Below are 18,101 nucleotides of genomic sequence, written 5' to 3' on the forward strand. Positions count from 1 at the left end.
AAACTGAACTCGGAAATTCTAGACCAGTAAGCTTAACCTCTACTGTGGGTAGAATCCTGGAGGGCATTTTAAGGGATGCTATGCTGGAGTATCTTAAGAGGAATAACCTCATGACCCAATACCAACATGGGTTTACTAGGGACCGTTCCTGTCAGACTAATCTGATCAGCTTCTGGACGTAGTGTATATGGACTTTTCAAAAGCTTTTGATACGGTGCCACACAAAAGGTTGATACATAAAATGAGAATAATGGGGATAGGGGAATATATGTGTAAGTGGGTTAAGAGCTGGCTCAGGGATAGGAAACAAAGGGTGGTTATTAATGGAGCACACTCGGACTGGGTCGCGGTTAGCAGTGGGTACCACAGGGGTCATTATTGGGCCCTCTTCTTTTTAACATATTTATTAATGATCTTGTAGGGGGCATACAGAGTGGAATTTCAATATTTGCAGATGACACTAAACTCTGCAGGGTAATCAATACAGAGGACAATTTTATATTACAGGATGATTTATGTAAACTAGAAGCTTGGGCTGATAAATGGCAAATGAGCTTTAATGGGGATAAATGTAAGGTCATGCACTTGGGTAGAAGTAATAAGATGTATAATTATGTGCTTAATTCTAAAACTCTGGGCAAAACCGTCAATGAAAAAGACCTGGAAGTATGGGCGGATGACAAACTCACATTTAGTGGCCTGTGTCAGGCAGCTGCTACAAAGGCAAATAAAATAATGGGATGCATTAAAAGAGGCATAGATGCTCATGAGGAGAACATAATTTTACCTCTATACAAGTCACTAGTTCGACCACACTTAGAATACTGTGCACAGTTCTGGTCTCCGGTGTATAGGAAAGACACAGCTGAACTGGAGCGGGTGCAGAGAAGAGCGACCAAGGTTATTAGAGGACTGGGGGTTCTGCAATACCAAGATAGGTTATTACACTTGGGGCTATTTAGTTTGGAAGAACGAAGACTAAGGGGTGATCTTATTTTAATGTATAAATATACGAGGGGACAGTACAAAGACCTTTCAGTGAGACTATGGAACTCTGCCGTATGATGTTGTAATGAGTGATTCATTACTTAAATTTAAGAGGGGAATTGATGCCTTTCTTGAAAACTATAATGTTACAGGGTATATATACTAGATTCCTTGTTGGGGTGTTGATCCAGGGAACTATTCTGATTGCCGTATGTGGAGTCGGGAAGGAATTTATTTCCCCAGTATGGAGCTTACTCTTTGCCACATGGTTTTTTTTACCTTCCTCTGGATCAACATGTTAGGGCATGTTAGGTTAGGCTATGGGTTGAACTAGATGGACTTATAGTCTTCCTTCAACCTTAATAACTATGTTACTATGTTTAACGACAGAGGATGTTTGGACCGCTGAAGTAACTTAGTCCGCAAAGCAGAAGATTGTTTTTCCTCTGTGCCGTTGGAAATCCATGCAGATTTTTTGGGTTGTGGAAACCCCATTCACAAGTATTGAATATAGATTATCTTGCCAAATCATACAAATGGAAATAGACTTACCTTATATACTTGAGAATAAGCTGAGATTTTCAGCCCTTTTTTAGGCTGAAAGTGCCCCTCTCGGCTTATACTCGAGTCACCCCCACCACCCGTGTCTCCCCTCTCCCCCGGTCCGTCTCTCTGTCACATTATACTCACCTACTCCCGGCACGGTCTCTGCACGTCCCTGCTTCCCCGGGCGCCGGCAGCTCTTCCTGTGTTCAGCGGTCACGTGGTACCGCTCATTAAAGTAATGAATATGGACGCAACTCCACTCCCATAGGGGTGGAGCGCATATTCACTACTATAATGAGCGGTATCACTGACCGCTGAACACAGGAACAAGCTGCCGGCGCGACCATCGCATTAGAGAAGCAGGGATGTGCAGACCTCGCCAGGAGGGTGATTATGACCGGGACAGTGAGCATTGCGATATTCACCTGTCCCTGTTCCACCGCCAGGCTTAGTCTTCCGTGTCCTCGGGCTGTGACGTTCAGGTCAGAGGGTACAATGACGTGTTTGGCTGTGACTGTTCAAGCACTAGAGGACCCAGAAGACACAGCGGCGCGCAGAGGTGGAACGGGGAAAGGTGAATATCGCAAGTGCTGGTGTCCCTGCCTGCTCAGGACAAGAGGTGATTATGTCATTTTTTTTTTTTTTTAAAGTGCAGCAGCAGCATATGGGGCAATTGTTTCAATGGAGCATCTTATGGGGCCATAATCAACCTTTATGGAGAATTGTATGGGGCAAATGTTTCTATGGAGCATCTTATGGGGCCATAATCAACCTTTGTGCAGCATTATATGGGGCATATTTTTGTGTGAAACAGCTTATGGGGCCCATCAAACTTTGTGGAGCATTATATGGGGCCCATCATGAACTATATGGTGCACTATATGGGGTGTATTTTGTATGGAGCAATATATGGGGTGTATTTTGTATGGAGCATCTTATGGGGCTCCTGATTCAATATGGATATTCAAAAACAGTTAACCTACTGATGTCTCAATTAATTTTACTTTTATTGGTATCTATTTTTATTTTTGAAATATACCAGTAGCTGCTGCATTTCCCACCCTAGGCTTATACTCGAGTCATTAAGTTTTCCCAGCTTTTTGTGGAAAAATTAGGGGTCTTGGCTTATACTCGGATCGACTTATACTCGAGTATACATGGTAGTGCTAGATTTATTTTCTAAAATACCAGTTACCCAGCAATCTGCCTATTGTTTATGTGCTGCAGAGAATGATTTTTTAGCCAGCCTTTTGCTCATTCAGAGGGTGATTAGAAGCTTGTTTACAATGGCCAAATATCAGGAAACATTTCTGATATCAGCCAGTGTAAATGAAAGAACTGGTATTCAAAAGTTAACAAATCTTTCTGTAACAAAAACCTATGAATTACTATTTTCTGTAAACACCCAAATAGGTTCCCCATTCAAAGAATCTTTCCATTAAAAGGAACAATAAACAAAAAATATGCCTCAGCCTTCACAGCCTATTCAGAGTGTGACAATGTAACCCTATCAATGGCCACAGACATAACAGGACTCATAACACAAGACCTGCAGCGCACACAGAAGCCAGTGAAAAAGGAGTGAGAGGTGAGAACAAGGCTATTTATGTTTAATTCTCCGCCCTATACACAATAAGTAGGGGTATACCCAACTAAGAACAGGATATTGCTGGGGCGTCTCCTCTGTCTGTTTTACAGGACAAATAAAATGGTCATATTCACCTCCTGGGCCAAGCCTTCCCATGTGCCATCACCTGGAGATAATGGTATAGGAGGTTAAGCCTGGGCTTTCTACAGGAGTTTCTACAACAGTTTCAGAATCCTGCAAAAAAAAAACAATGTAGTTAACCCCTTCACCACCTTGGGTTATTCCATTTTTGAGATTCTGTTTTTTACTACCCTCCTTCCCAGAACCAAAACTTTTTTTTTATTTTTCCGTCAATATGGCCATGTGAGGGCTTGTTTTTTATGGGATGAGTTGTACTTTTGAAAAACACCAGTGGTTTTACCATAGTGTACTGGAAAACAGGAAAAAAATTCCAAGTGCAGTGAAATTGCAATGTTCACTAAATTCTAAAACTGACCTGCCATTCTAATTCTAAAGGTCATTATGAGTTTGTATATACCAAATATGTCTAGGTTCTTTTTTTATTTAAGTGGTGAAAAAAAGCAAAGTTTGTATAAAAAAACAAACAAAAAAACAAAAAAAATTGCGCCATTTTCCAAGACTTGTGGTGTCTCCGTTTTTCGGGATCCGGGGCTGCTGTGAGAGCTGCTTTTTTGAGAGCCGAGCTGGTGTTTTTAATGATACCATTTTAGTGTGGATACGATCTTTTGATTGCCCATTATTGCATTGTATTGCAAGGTCATGGGGACCAAAAAACTGTACTTTGATTTTTTTTCTCGTTACGCCGTTTACTGACCGAATTAATTCTTTTATATATTTTTATATATTGATAGATTGGGAGATTCTGAATGCGGCGATACCAGATATGTATATTTTATAAATTGTTTTTTTTTTTTATTTGAGTGGGGCAAATGGGTGATTTCAACTTTTATATATTTTAATATTTTTAAAAACTTTTGTTTTACTTTTCACTTACTTTATTAGTCTCCATGAGCTTTAGCCCTGCTGTGTGTAGCTAAAATGATCACCTCCTGTAAGCACCGACCGCTGGGCGGCACTTAGCTATTCAGCAATGGCAACCTCGGGGTCTCCTGCAGACCCCAGGTTGTCATGCCAAACCATCGGCAACTCGCAGTCATGTGTCATGGGCGCTGATGGGTGGGGATTGTGATGCCACTGTCAGAGATTGACAGTGATGAAATCAGCTGACAAGTGCCGGAAAAAATGTGGACTCATATCCAGAGCCCGCATAAAGCAGGGGGAAGCAACCTTAGATGTACCTATACGTCTAAGGTTGGAAAGGGGTTAAATGGGTTACCTCACTAACAAAGTACATTTTAATTAATAGATCTTGGAATAAAAATAAGTAACACAATTGGATGTGTTAAAAAAAAAAAAAGTGTCTGACCATGCAGAGGAACATGGTCTAATCATATCACATTTCCTGGGCAGGGGGAGAAGCAAAAGAGAATATACAGTCATTACAGTACGGGATCACAGCTGATTCCTTGTGTGAGGTAAAACATTGCCTGTTTTTAAGCAATGTTTTAGCTCACATAAAGAAGCAGCTGTGATCCCCTGCTGTCCTGTCTGTATATTCTCTTTTGCTTCCCCCCTGCCCAGGAGCTGTGTATGATCAGACCCTGTCCCTGTACAGTCAGACATTACCCAGCACATAGTAGGGCACATGTATTAGATTATCTCAGCACAGGAACAGTTTTTCTAACACATCCAACTGTGAAAATTGTTGTCATTATTCAAAGATCTATTGATTAAAATTAACTTTGTTAGCGGAGAAAACCCCTTCACAACCTATGAGGCATATTGAAGTCATTAGACGTGTCCCCGCCTTTGATGCTGGCCTCCGCTCTGAACCCTTATCTTTCCTTTAAATATCATAAATGGACTTTAGAAAATAGGTAGACAACTGCTTGTGGTTCTGCGGGACCCGACAGGTTCTGTTTAAATAAAAAAGACTTTAGGTTTGGTGTCTGCATATTGGTACTGACCTGGGGAAACAATTTACCATATCAGTTTTACTATATATCCATAAATATATATATATATATATATTACACTAGATGGAGGCCGGATGCCATCGCATCAGGAGGGCGGTAATGTCACAATGTGGGCAGGCTTTGCAGCGTTGAGAATCTCTCCCAATGTGCTCACCCACCTATCCACTCTCTCTTTCCCCATGTGCTGACTTCTCCCATCTGCGCTCTCTTCTTTGACCCGTCTACCCCATGTGCTATCTCCCCCCCCCCCCCCCCCCCTCTCCTTCCTGTGCTGTGTTCTCCCCTCAAAGACAATACTGACATTACAGCAGGAGATCGCAGAGGATACATTGTGTGAGGTAAAAAATTTTTAAAAACAGTCAATGAAATATTTTACCTCACAAAATGAATCCTCTGTGATCCCCTGATGTAATGTCAGTATTGTCTTTTGCTTCCTCCCCTGCCCAGGAGATGTGATATACTCCGTACACGGTCAGAGTCAATTTTTAAAATGAACTTTCGTTTGTGGGAAAACCTCTTTAATGTGACCAGCTTCCTCTGCCTGTAGACACGTCGTGCATCTGCCACCGGGATCAGCCAAATGATTCACTGCACCTGCGCGAATTAGGCACAGGCGCAGTAAATCAGACCGCTGCTATCTGTCTGCACCGAGATGGTGGCAGTCACGTTAAAACTGCGCATACGATCCTCGTGTACAAAGATGGCGGCAGTCAATCATTCGGCTGATCCCGGCGGCGGCGTATTCACGACGGTGTTCCGCTGGTGATACCGCACAAGAGGCTGCGTGTGAATGTGAGAGTGTGTGCGGTACGTACGGCGTATAGAGTGTGTGCGCGTGTGGTGCGACGGTGTTCCACTGCCGCACAATAGGTTGGTACCAGCAGCAGTCTCCATATTGAGACACCCATCACTTGGGTGTCCCAATATGGTGATCGGTGAACTTCCTCCGCTTGGAATTCTGGGATACGGTGACATCTGGACAGAACAGGAAATGAGAACATTACAAGGCAATTATATATATACTAGATTGTGGCCCGATTCTAACGCATTGGGTATTCTAGAATATGCATGTCCCCGTAGTATATGGACAATGATGATTCCAGAATTCGCGGCAGACTGTGCCCGTCGCTGATTGGTCGAGGCAACCTTTATGACATCATCGTCGCCATGGCAACCATTATGACATCATAGTCGCTGTGCCCGTTGCTGGTTGGTCGAGGCCTGGCGGCCTCGACCAATCAGAGACGCGGGATTTCTACGTCGATGCTGTGCCCGTTGCTGATTGGTCGAGGCCGCCTATCTATATATATAATTGCCTAAGGGTTTTTCCGTCTGTCTGTCTGTCTGTCTGTCCTGGAAATCCCACGTCTCTGATTGGTCGAGGCCGCCAGGCCTCGACCAATCAGAGACCGGCACAGCATCGACGTAGAAATCCCGCGTCTCTGATTGGTCGAGGCCTCGACCAATCAGCAGCGGGCACAGCGACGATGATGTCATAAAGGACGTAGACATCCCGCGTCTGGCGGCCTCGACCAATCAGCAACGGGCACAGCGACGATGTCATAAAGGACATAGACATCTCACATTTCTGATTCAGCAACAGGCACAGTATCGACGTAGATGTCATAATGGTTGCCATGGCGACGATGATGTCATCAAGGTTGCCTCGACCAATCAGCGACGGGCACAGTCTGCCGCGAATTCTGGAATCATCATTGTCCATATACTACGGGGACATGCATATTCTAGAATACCCGATGCGTTAGAATCGGGCCACAATCTAGTATATATATATAATTGTCTAAGGGTTTTTCCGTCTGTCCTGGAAATCCCGCGTCTGATTGGTCGAGGCCGCCAGGCCTCGACCAATCAGCAACGGGCACAGCATCGACATAGAAATCCCGCGTCTGATTGGTCGAGGCCGCCAGGCCTCGACCAATCAGCGACCGGCACAGCAACGATGATGTCATAAAGGACGTAGACATCCCGCGTCTCTGATTGGTCGAGGCCGCCAGGCCTCGACCAATCAGCAACGGGCACAGCGACGATGTCATAATGGTTGCCATGGCGACGATGATGTCAAAGGTTGCCTCGACCAGCGACGGGCACAGTCTGCCGCGAGTTCTGGAATCATCATTGTCCATATACTACGGGGACATGCATATTCTAGAATACCCGATGCGTTAGAATCGGGCCACAATCTAGTATATACATATATATATATATATATATATATATATATATATATATATATATATATATATATATATATATATATATATATATATATACACACACATACACACATACATACACACACCATATAGATATCACAGCACTTAAACACTTGCAAGTGAAGCAAACGTAATGCAAAAAAGGGCAACATTTTGGTCAAAGTGACCTTTATCAGGGCAACTCAGCAGGAAAAGATAAGGGAGAGCTGCCATAAGTGCACTTCTGCCTCAAAAATTTATTTTTGTTTCACTTCAGATATTTCTGTGCTGTGGCATTCATATGGTATATATCATGTTTTCTACCATGTAGCACGAAAGCATTAAGCTACTTACTGGTAGCGGCATTTCTCGGAGGCCCATGACAGCACGACGAGAGAGGGGATCCGCCCATTAGGAACAGGAAACCTACAGATACAAAAGGGCGGTACCTCTCCCTTGCCTCAGTTGTATTTCAGAGTCTTGAGAGGACTACCGCGGTTAGTGGTACACAAAAATATACACTATATACAGATTATATACAAAAATAGCAGATCTCTATTGGGACTGGTATCATATTGTGAAATATATACATTTATATGGAGTGCAACCCCCACGTGAATAGGGAGGGAACTAAGGGTGCTGTCTTGGGCCTCCGAGAAATGCCGCTACCAGTAAGTAGCTTAATGCTTTACTCGGACTCCCATGACAGCACGACGAGAGAATTACAGAGATTTAAGCTTCCTTAGGGAGGGACTATGGCCTGTAGCACCCTTAACCCGAATGTGAGATCAGAGGAAGCCCCCAAATCCAACCTATAGTGCTTAAAGAAGGTGGACGGGGATGACCATGTGGCCGCCTTACATATCTGGTCGATTGATACTCCAGACTTTTTCGCCCAGGATGTAGCCATGGCCCTGGTGGAATGCGCCCTCAGATTCTGCGGAGCCGGACCCCCACCTGCAGTATAAGCCAGAGAGATCGCCTCCCCAATCCACTTTGCTAGTGTGTACTTGGATACCCTGAGACCCTTTCTAGGATTTTGGAAAGATAAAAATAATGCATCATCTTTCTTCCAAGTGTCAGTAACTGAGATCTATTCTAGCAGGCATCTCCTAACGTCTAAAGTATGGAGTAGCTCTTCCTTAGGGTTAGCAGGATTAGGGAGGAAGGATGGTAAAATTATCTCTTGTGACCTGTGAAACCGTGATGATACTTTTGGTAAATAGGCTGGGTCCGGTCTGAGGATTACTCTGTCTGGTAGAAACTCTGTATAAGGGGAAACCCTGGAGAGAGCTTGTATGTCTCCTACTCTACGGGCAGATGTAATTGCTACCAGAAATGCTGTCTTAAGGGATAAGGCTTTAATTGAAGCTGATTGCAGAGGTTCAAACGGCTCTTTAGTCAATGCTGATAGGACTAAGTTGAGATCCCAAGGCATAGATCTATCTTTATGAATGGGTCTAGACCTACTAGATGCCTTAATGAACCTTGAGATCCAGTAATTATTGGCGATGTAACAGGAGAATAGAGCCCCTAGGGCCGAGACCTGTACCCTTAGAGTACTAGTGGATAGACCTAACTCTAAGCCTTTTTGCAAGAATTCTAAAATTTGTTTTACAGGTATTCCCTCTTCTAAATCGAAATCAGAAGAGGCTAGAAACTTTCGCCAGGTCCTAGCATAGATTGTTGTGGTTATTTGCTTCCTACTTTTCATAAGGGTTTCAATTAAACTCGGGGAGAACCCTTTGTTTTTCAGTAACGCCCTTTCAAAATCCATGCCGTTAAATGAAGGTTCTTTATTTGCGGATGACTGACTGGGCCCTGGTAGAGCAAATCCGGAATCTCCGGGAGCACCCAGGGATCCTCCACTGACATGATCCTGAGCCAAGTGAACCAGGCTCTTCTGGGCCAGAATGGGGCAATCAGTATAATTCTGGCTTGATCTTCTCTTATTTTTCTGACTACTAGGGGTAACAGGCCTAGTGGAGGAAATGCATACGCCAGCTGAAAATCCCAATTGATCAGAAGGGCGTCTACTGCCAGAGGATTCTCCCTGGGATTTAGGGAACAGAATTTTGTTGTCTTCCGGTTGTCTCTGGTAGCAAATAAATCTATTTCTGGATGTCCCCATTTGTGGACGATCTGATCGAACACGTGATTGTTTAGGGACCACTCCCCTTGCCTCAAGGTGTTGCGGCTTAGAAAGTCTGCTTTGACGTTTTCCTTTCCTCTTATGTGTAGAGCGGTTAGGGATAAGAAGTGATTCTCTGCTGTCTGGAACAGACGATCCGCCACCCTCATCAGTGACTCGGAATGAGTTCCACCCTGATGATTTATGTATGCGACCGCCACCTGGTTGTCTGATAAGATCTTGACATGATGACCCTGCAGATAGAGGGATTTTTTCACTGAAAGCTCTACTGCCATTAACTCCTTCTGGTTGGAGGAGGCTGATGTTAGGGAGGGGGGCCATAGACCCTGAACCATCATGTCATCCATGTGTGCTCCCCAACCTGAAGGGCTAGCATCTGTTGTTACCACCAGTGTTACCTGTGATACCCAGGGAACTCCCGCCGATAAGTTCTCACTAACTAGCCACCACTTAATAGATGTGAGTGCTTTTGGACCTAAGGTAATCTGACTCTGCAGGGACCCCTGTAAGATTTTGTCATTAACCAGCACCTCAGATTGTAATGGTCTGGTGTGGAATTGGGCCCATCGGACGGCGGGAATGCAAGAGGTTAAAGAACCCAATAGTGACATAGCCTGTCTAAGGGTCATGGAAGGTTTGACAATTGCCTTAGACACCTGATGCTGGATATGTAAGGATTTGTCGGGTGGAAGACAACACTGTTGGGATTCTGAGTTTAATGACAGTCCTAAGAATCTTTGTATTTTTTGAGGCTGTAAACGAGATTTCTCATAGTTAATGATCCACCCTAGACACTCCAGTCTGGATGTGGCAGTTTCTAGCTGGGACAGGCAATGGTCTGCTGAGTTCCCTACTATAAGAAAGTCATCCAGGTAGGGAATGATCAGGATGTCGGACTCTCGCAAGTGTGCCATGACCTCGGCTACTAGTTTAGTGAACACCCTAGGAGCCGCTGATAATCCAAAGGGGAGCGCTCTGAACTGGAAATGGCGAATGTTACCCCCTATTGACACAGCTACCCTCAGGAACCTCTGGAAATCTTCATGTATTGGAACATTATAGTATGCGTCTTTAAGATCTACAACTACCATGAAACAGTGATTAAACAACATCTTTATTGCTGAATTAATAGTTTCCATTTTGAAGGATTCATTAACCAGGAACTCATTAAGACATTTTAGATTAATGATCGTTCTAAAAGATCCATCTGGCTTTTTGATCAGAAAAAGAGGAGAATAAAATCCCCTTCCTCTTTCTGAATCTGGAATTTCCACCAATACTTTCTTGGCGCATAAGTTCATGACTTCAGCCTCTAGAGCAGCTTGCTCCAGGGGGGAGGAACGAAAAGGGGTTAATTTGAATTTATCTCGAGGCCAATGATTGAAGTCCAGCCTTAGACCTTTAGTAACAATGCCTCTGACCCATCTACTGTTCGTTATGTCAAGCCACGCTGAGGAGAAGGCTGACAGTCTACCCCCCACAGGGATTGCTAGTCATTGGTCTGGTTTTTTCTGATCCTTTGAGGAACGGCGAAACATATATCCCGTACCTCTACCGCGTCTGTCTTCCCACCTGAAACTTTCTCTAGTGGGAGAGGATCTGCGTTTCTTTCCGCGACCAAATCTTCTTCGATTGAAGGGTCGGCGGTAGGATGCTGAGTACAGGCTTGGAAACTTCTTTTTGTCATCGCCTGCCTTTTCCAGCAACTCATCCAGTGTTAGGCCAAAGAGATACTGTCCCTCGCATGGAATGGCGCAGAGCTTAGTTCTGGATTGAATGTCCCCTGACCAGCACTTTAACCATAGGGCCCTGCGAGCCGCGTTAGATAGTCCTGCCGCTCTAGCTGCCATTCTGACGGAGTCCACAGAAGCATCCGACAGGAAGGCTGCAGCATTCTGAATTGTTGGTAGCGCTTTCAGAATAGAATCTCTGGATGCTCCATCCTTCAGCTGAGACTAATTGATCTAGCCAGACCATTAAAGACCTGGCTGTGCATGTTGCGGCAACCGCTGGTCTGAGGGATCCTGCTGCCATCTACCAGGTACCTTTTAGAAAGATATCCGCCTTCCTGTCTAAGGGATCTTTGAGGGACCCCATATCCTCAAAGGGTAATGAGGCTTTCTTTGACGCCTTTGCTACTGCCGCGTCTAACTTAGGAGCTTTATCCCATGTATCCACCACCGGATCATCAAAGGGATACCTGCGTTTTAAGGCTGGCGGTAAGGCCCCCTTTTTTTCTGGTTTCTTCCATTCTCGGAGGATCAATTCTTGGATCTTCTCATTTACCGGAAAAGATCTGTGTTTTTTACGATCTAAACCACTAAACATTAACTCCTGTTTTGAGGGCTGTGATTTGGGTTCCTCTATACCCATCGTGCCTCTAACTGATTTGACCACCCTGTCAATCTTATCCAAGGGTAGACAAAATCGTCCAAACTCCTCGTCTGATGGAGAAAGGACTAGAGAGATAGGCATTTTCTTCTCCTTTATCTTCTGACGAATTAGAGTCCAGTGGGGCTCTATACTTCGAGCCTTCGGCTTGGGATAGGGATCGTAATGACTCCCTTACTTCCAGCCGGATCATTTCTTATGTTTGCCGTACTCACGGACTCTTCCGCTACCTGGGGGAGGACAATATAGGTGATAACCACTATCTGACCTAAGGTCACTACCCCCCAACCACTCCTGTAGACCTCACCGTCTGTTGTATACAGGGGGCACATAACTTTTTAGTACAAGAGTCGGGCAAGGGGACTCCACAGAGGGCACATTCCTTATGTTTAGATTTGTCCGTACTCTTCTTCCCCTGGAAAGATAAAGTATAAGGGGCCTGCGTCACAGAGTGAACTTCCACGTAGATCACTTACCCGTGCGCCCAAGTCAAGTACCGGAATCCGAGGGGGTTCTTTCCTAGTCGAAGCTCTAGATCCCTGCTCGGATGAGCTTTTTCGACTGGTCTGGTCGCCTCTATCCTTTTTGGGCTTCTGACGCATCTCGTCTGACAGCTGCTGCTGCTGCTCACCACCTCTCCATGACGAATTGCGACCAAAATCAGGGTTCTGACATTGTAACCTGCTTATATCCCCCTTGGATCCGGTCAGCAGATGGGCCGGCGCTATCCCTATTGGTTCCGGACACCGCAGGAGGGCAGTCGGGAGAACCGGCGTCCAGATGCGATGGGCGCCGCCATCTTGGATCGTCCGCGCATACGCAGACGTCCAGCGACCCGGAAGCGGCTACCAAACTCCGCCCCCCCACGTCACCGCACCCGGAAACGCTCCAGCACACGCTGAGAGCCGTGCAGGACGCCGGGGACGGATCGGCAGTGCTCCGGAGCTCACTCCACGCACCTGAGCCCGGCACCCGCAGCGCCACCAATGGGAATACTTACCTGCGCCGACGCTGTTGGATGCAGGAAATCCTCCGGACTCCGCTCCCTGCTGCGAACGCCACAGACGTGCAATCCAGCAAGGACCACCGTGGCGTCTCCAGGGATCTCCGCACCGGCCGAGGTAGGAGACCCCCCGCTACCGTAATCGGCCGGCCGGCCTGGGCTTCTGTCTGTAGGCACCGTCCCCTCAGGAACAGGAAACCAACTGAGGCAAGGGAGAGGTACCGCCCTTTTGTATCTGTAGGTTTCCTGTTCCTAATGGGCGGATCCCCTCTCTCGTCGTGCTGTCATGGGAGTCCGAGTAAAACTACTTTACTATGTGTGCCCACCATATCACTTCATGTTTTACCATAGTGAACATAGTAAATAACCCCCCCAAAAAAGTTGTGGAATTACACTTTTTTTGGCAATTTCATCGCACTTGGAATTTTTTCCCATTTTCCAGTACACAATGTGGTAAAATAATGGCATCACTCAAAAGTACAACTGGTTTTGCAAGAAAAACAACAAAAACGAACAGGTTAAAGGGAATCTGTCACTAGGATCAACTCTCGTTAAGTAATCAATATGGGCATGAAGATCATACAAAGCGATATTCTTATTCCAGAGAAATCCATAATTTTCTTAATATGTAAATGAGCTGTTAAAAATCTATGGGCCGGACACTGATCTCCCCAAGAAACTACCTCAAGGGCTCAATTTAAATGAAAGGGTGTGTTACCAGTGTGAGACATGTAACTAACACAGGAAGGCAGAACTGAGCATTGTCTTTTTACAAACTAATCTATTGCAGCTCTCACAGCTCTGCTGTAACCATCTGCCTGTGAGCTGGAAGCTGAGAGGAAGCTGCAGATGAGTCAGGTGTAATCACACACAGATCTGCAGTGAGCAGCCATCACACTGGTAACTCCCCTTCATGTAAAATACAGTTGTGCTCAAAAGTTTACATACTCCAGGAGAATCTTTGCTTTCTTGGCTTTTTTCAGAGAATATTAATGATAACACCAAAACTTTTCTTCCACTCATGGTTAGTGGTTGGGTGAAGCCGGTTATTGTCAAACTACTGTGTTTTCTTTTTTTAAATCATAATGACAACCCAAAACATTCAAATGACCATGATCAAAAGTTCACATACCCCATTTCTTAATACCGTGTATTGCCCCCTCTAACATCAATGGCAGCTTGAAGTCTGTTGTGGATGAGGTTCTTTATTTTCTTAGATGGCAAAACTTTTGAGCACAACTGTAATCTCTTGAGCAGATTCTCAGGGAGATCCATGTCCGGCCCATAGATCTTAACTGCTCATTTAGACGTAAGAATAACATGGATTCCTCTGGAATAAAACACTTAACCCCTTTACACCCAAGGGTGGTTTGCACGTTAATGACCGGGCCAATTATTACAATTCTGACCACTGTTCCTTTATGAGGTTATAACTCTGGAACGCTTCAACGGATCCCAGTGAATCTGACATTGTTTTCGCGTGACATATTGTACTTCATGACAATGGTAAAAATTCTTTGATGGTACCTGCATTTATTTGTGAAAAAAACGGAAATTTGGCGAAAATTATGAAAATTTGGCAATTTTCCAACTTTGAATTTTTATGCAATTAAATCACAGAGATATGTCACACAAAATACTTAATAAGTAACATTTCCCACATGTCTACTTTACATCAGCACAATTTTGGAACCAAAATTTTTTTTTGTTAGGGAGTTATAAGGGTGAAAAGTTGACAAGCAATTTCTCATTTTTACACCATTTTTTTTTTTTAGGGACCACATCTCATTTGAAGTAATTTTGAGGGGTCTATATGACAGAAAATACCCAAGTGTGACACCATTCTAAAAACTACACCCCTCAAGGTGCTCAAAACTACATTCAAGAAGTTTATTAACCCTTCTGGTGCTTCACAGGAATTTTTTGAATGTTTAAATAAAAATGAACATTTAACTTTTTCACAAAAAATTTAATTCAGCTCCAATTTGTTTTATTTTACCAAGGGTAACAGGACAAGTTGTACAACAATGTTTGGGGTCCATTTTCTCCTGAGTACGCCAATACCCCACATGTGGGGGTAAACCACTGTTTGGGCGCATCGCACAGCTCGGAAGCGAAGGAGCGCCATTTGACTTTTCAATGCAAAATTGACTGGAATTGAGATGGGACGCCATGTTTCGTTTGGAGAGCCACTGATGTGCCTAAACATTAAAACCCCCCACAAGTGACACCATTTTGGAAAGTAGACCCCCTAAGGAACTTATCTAGAGGTGTGGTGAGCACTTTGACCCACCAAGTGCTTCACAGAAGTTTATAATGCAGAACCGTAAAAATAAAAAATCATTTTTTCACAAAAATTATCTTTTCGCCCCAAATTTTTTATTTTTCCAAGGGTAAGAAGAAATTGGACCCCAAAAGTTGTTGTACAATTTGTCCTGAGTACGCTGATACCCCATATGTGGGGGTAAACCACTGTTTGGGGGGATGGGAGAGCTCGGAAAGGAAGGAGCGCCATTTGACTTTTCAATGCAAAATTGACAGGAATTGAGATGGGACGCCATGTTGCGTTTGGAGAGCCACTGATGTGCCTAAACATTAAAACCCCCCACAAGTGACACCATTTTGGAAAGCAGACCCCCTAAGGAACTTATCTAGATGTGTGGTGAGCGCTTTGACCCACCAAGGGCGTCACAGTAGTTTATAATGGAGAGCCGTAAAAATAAAAAAATCTTTTTTTTTTCCCCACAAAAATTATTTTTTAGCCCCCAGTTTTGTATTTTCCCAAGGGTAACAGGAGAAATTGGACCCAACAGTTGTTGTCCTATTTGTCCTGAGTACGCCGATACCCCATATGTTGGGGTAAACCCCTGTTTGGGCACACGGGAGAGCTCGGAAGGGAAGAAGCACTGTTTTACTTTTTCAACGCAGAATTGGCTGGAATTGAGATCGGACGCCATGTCGCGTTTGGAGAGCCCCTGATGTGCCTAAACAGTGGAAACCCCCCCAATTATAACTGAAACCCTAATCCAAACACACCCCTAACCCTAATTCCAATGGTAACCCTAACCACACCTCTAACCCTGACACACCCCTAACCCTAATCCCAACCCTATTCCCAACTGTAAATGTAATCTAAACCCTAACTGTAACTTTAGCCCTAACCCTAGCCTTAGCCCTAAGCCTAGCGGGAAAATGGAAATAAATACATTTTTTTAATTTTTCCCTAACTAAGGGGGTGATGAAGGGGGGTTTGATTTACTTTTATAGTGGGTTTTTTAGCGGATTTTTATGATTGGCAGCCGTCACACACAAAGACGCTTTTTATTGCAAAAAATATTTTTTGCATTACCACATTTTGAGAGCTATAATTTTTCCATATTTTGGTCCACAGAGTCATGTGAGGTTTTGTTTTTTGCGGGACGAGTTGACGTTTTTATTGGTAACATTTTCGGGCACGTGACATTTTTTGATCGCTTTTTATTCCGATTTTTGTGAGGAAGAATGACCAAAAACCAGCTATTCATGAATTTCTTTTGGGGGAGGCGTTTATACCGTTCCGCGTTTGGTAAAATTGATAAAGCAGTTTTATTCTTCGGGTCAGTAGGATTACAGCGACACCTCATTTATATCATTTTTTTATGTTTTGGCGCTTTTATACGATAAAAACTATTTTATAGAAAAAATAATTATTTTTGCATCGCTTTATTCTCAGGACTATAACTTTTTTATTTTTTTGCTGATGATGCTGTATGGCGGCTCGTTTTTTGCGGGACAAGATGACGTTTTCAGCGGTACCATGGTTATTTATATCTGTCTTTTTCATCGCGTGTTATTCTACTTTTTGTTCGGCGGTATGATAATAAAGCGTTGTTTTTTGCCTCGTTTATTTTTTTTCTTACGGTGTTTACTGAAGGGGTTAACTAGTGGGCCAGTTTTATAGGTCGGGCAGTTACGGACGCGGCGATACTAAATATATGTACTTTTATTGTTTTTTTTTAATTTATTTAGATAAAGAAATGTATTTATGGGAATAATATATATATTTTTTTTCATTATTTAGGAATATTTTTTTTTTACACATTTGGAAACATTTTTTTTTACTTTTTTACTTTGTCCCAGGGGGGGACATCACAGATCGGTGATCTGACAGTGTGCACAGCACTCTGTCAGATCACCGATCTGATAGCAGTGCAGGCTGCTTCACAGTGCCTGCTCTGAGCAGGCTCTGTGAAGCCACCTCCCTCCCTGCAAGACCCGGATCCGCGGCCATCTTGGATCCGGGTCTGGAGCAGGCAGGGAGGGAGGTAAGACCCTCGCAGCAACGCGATCACATCGCGTTGTTGCGGGGGGCTCAGGGAAGCCCGCAGGGAGCCCCCTCCCTGCGCGATGCTTCCCTGCACCGCCGGCACATCGCGATCATCTTTGATCGCGGTGTGCCAGGGGTTAATGTGCCGGGGGCGGTCCGTGACCGCTCCTGGCACATAGTGCCGGATGTCAGCTGCGATAGGCAGCTGACACCCGGCCGCGCTCCCCCCGTGAGCGCCGCCGATCGCGCTGGACGTACTATCCCGTCCGTGGTCATAGGGGCCCACCCCACCTCGACGGGATAGTACGTCCGATGTCAGAAAGGGGTTTATCACAGAAATTCAGCTTTCTATGACCTGCATGCCCATATAGATGACTGAGTAAGGTTGAATTTACTGACAAATTCCCTATAAAGGCCCATTCACATGGACTGATTTCTATCATCTATATATAATTGTCTAAGGTCCACTTGCGTCTGTCTGTCACAGAAATCCCGCGTCGCTGTTTGGTCGCGGCAGGCTGGGCGCGACCAATCAGCGACAGGCACTGTCTGGCTGCAAATTGGCCACTCCCTACTCCCCACCAGTCACTACCACCCCCATACTCCCCCGCAGTCAGCACCCACATAGCGTTTTAACAGTCCGTTAAACGGACTACGTTACACTGCGGCATAACGCGGTGTAACGCAGTCCGTTAACGCTGCCATTAACCCTGTAAGTGTGACCAACTTTTTACTATTGATACTGCCTATGCATATAATGTTAAAAATATTTTTAAAAAATCATTACTTTCTCACCTTCTGGCATCCGCGGCAGCCTGTCCCGCTCCTCGCGACGCTCCGGTCCCAAGAATGCATTGC

General features: G+C 44.6%; 1 protein-coding gene across 2 annotated transcripts in view; it reads right to left on the reverse strand.

Moving 5' to 3' along the window:
- CSTF3 (cleavage stimulation factor subunit 3) overlaps positions 1-18,101 on the reverse strand; it is a 224,709-nt gene that overhangs the window by 141,562 nt on the left and 65,046 nt on the right. Inside the window, exon 1 of one of the 2 annotated variants that reach the window (XM_069739445.1) lies at positions 3,256-3,355. The exons of the other annotated variant lie outside the window; for it this stretch is intronic. The gene's annotated coding sequence lies outside the window, so the exon portion shown is untranslated. Of the gene's footprint in view, positions 1-3,255; positions 3,356-18,101 lie in introns of those variants that run through there. 2 annotated transcript variants of the gene reach the window in all.

This window comes from Ranitomeya imitator, chromosome 9 (assembly GCF_032444005.1).
Source record: "Ranitomeya imitator isolate aRanImi1 chromosome 9, aRanImi1.pri, whole genome shotgun sequence".
NCBI lineage: Eukaryota > Metazoa > Chordata > Amphibia > Anura > Dendrobatidae > Ranitomeya > Ranitomeya imitator.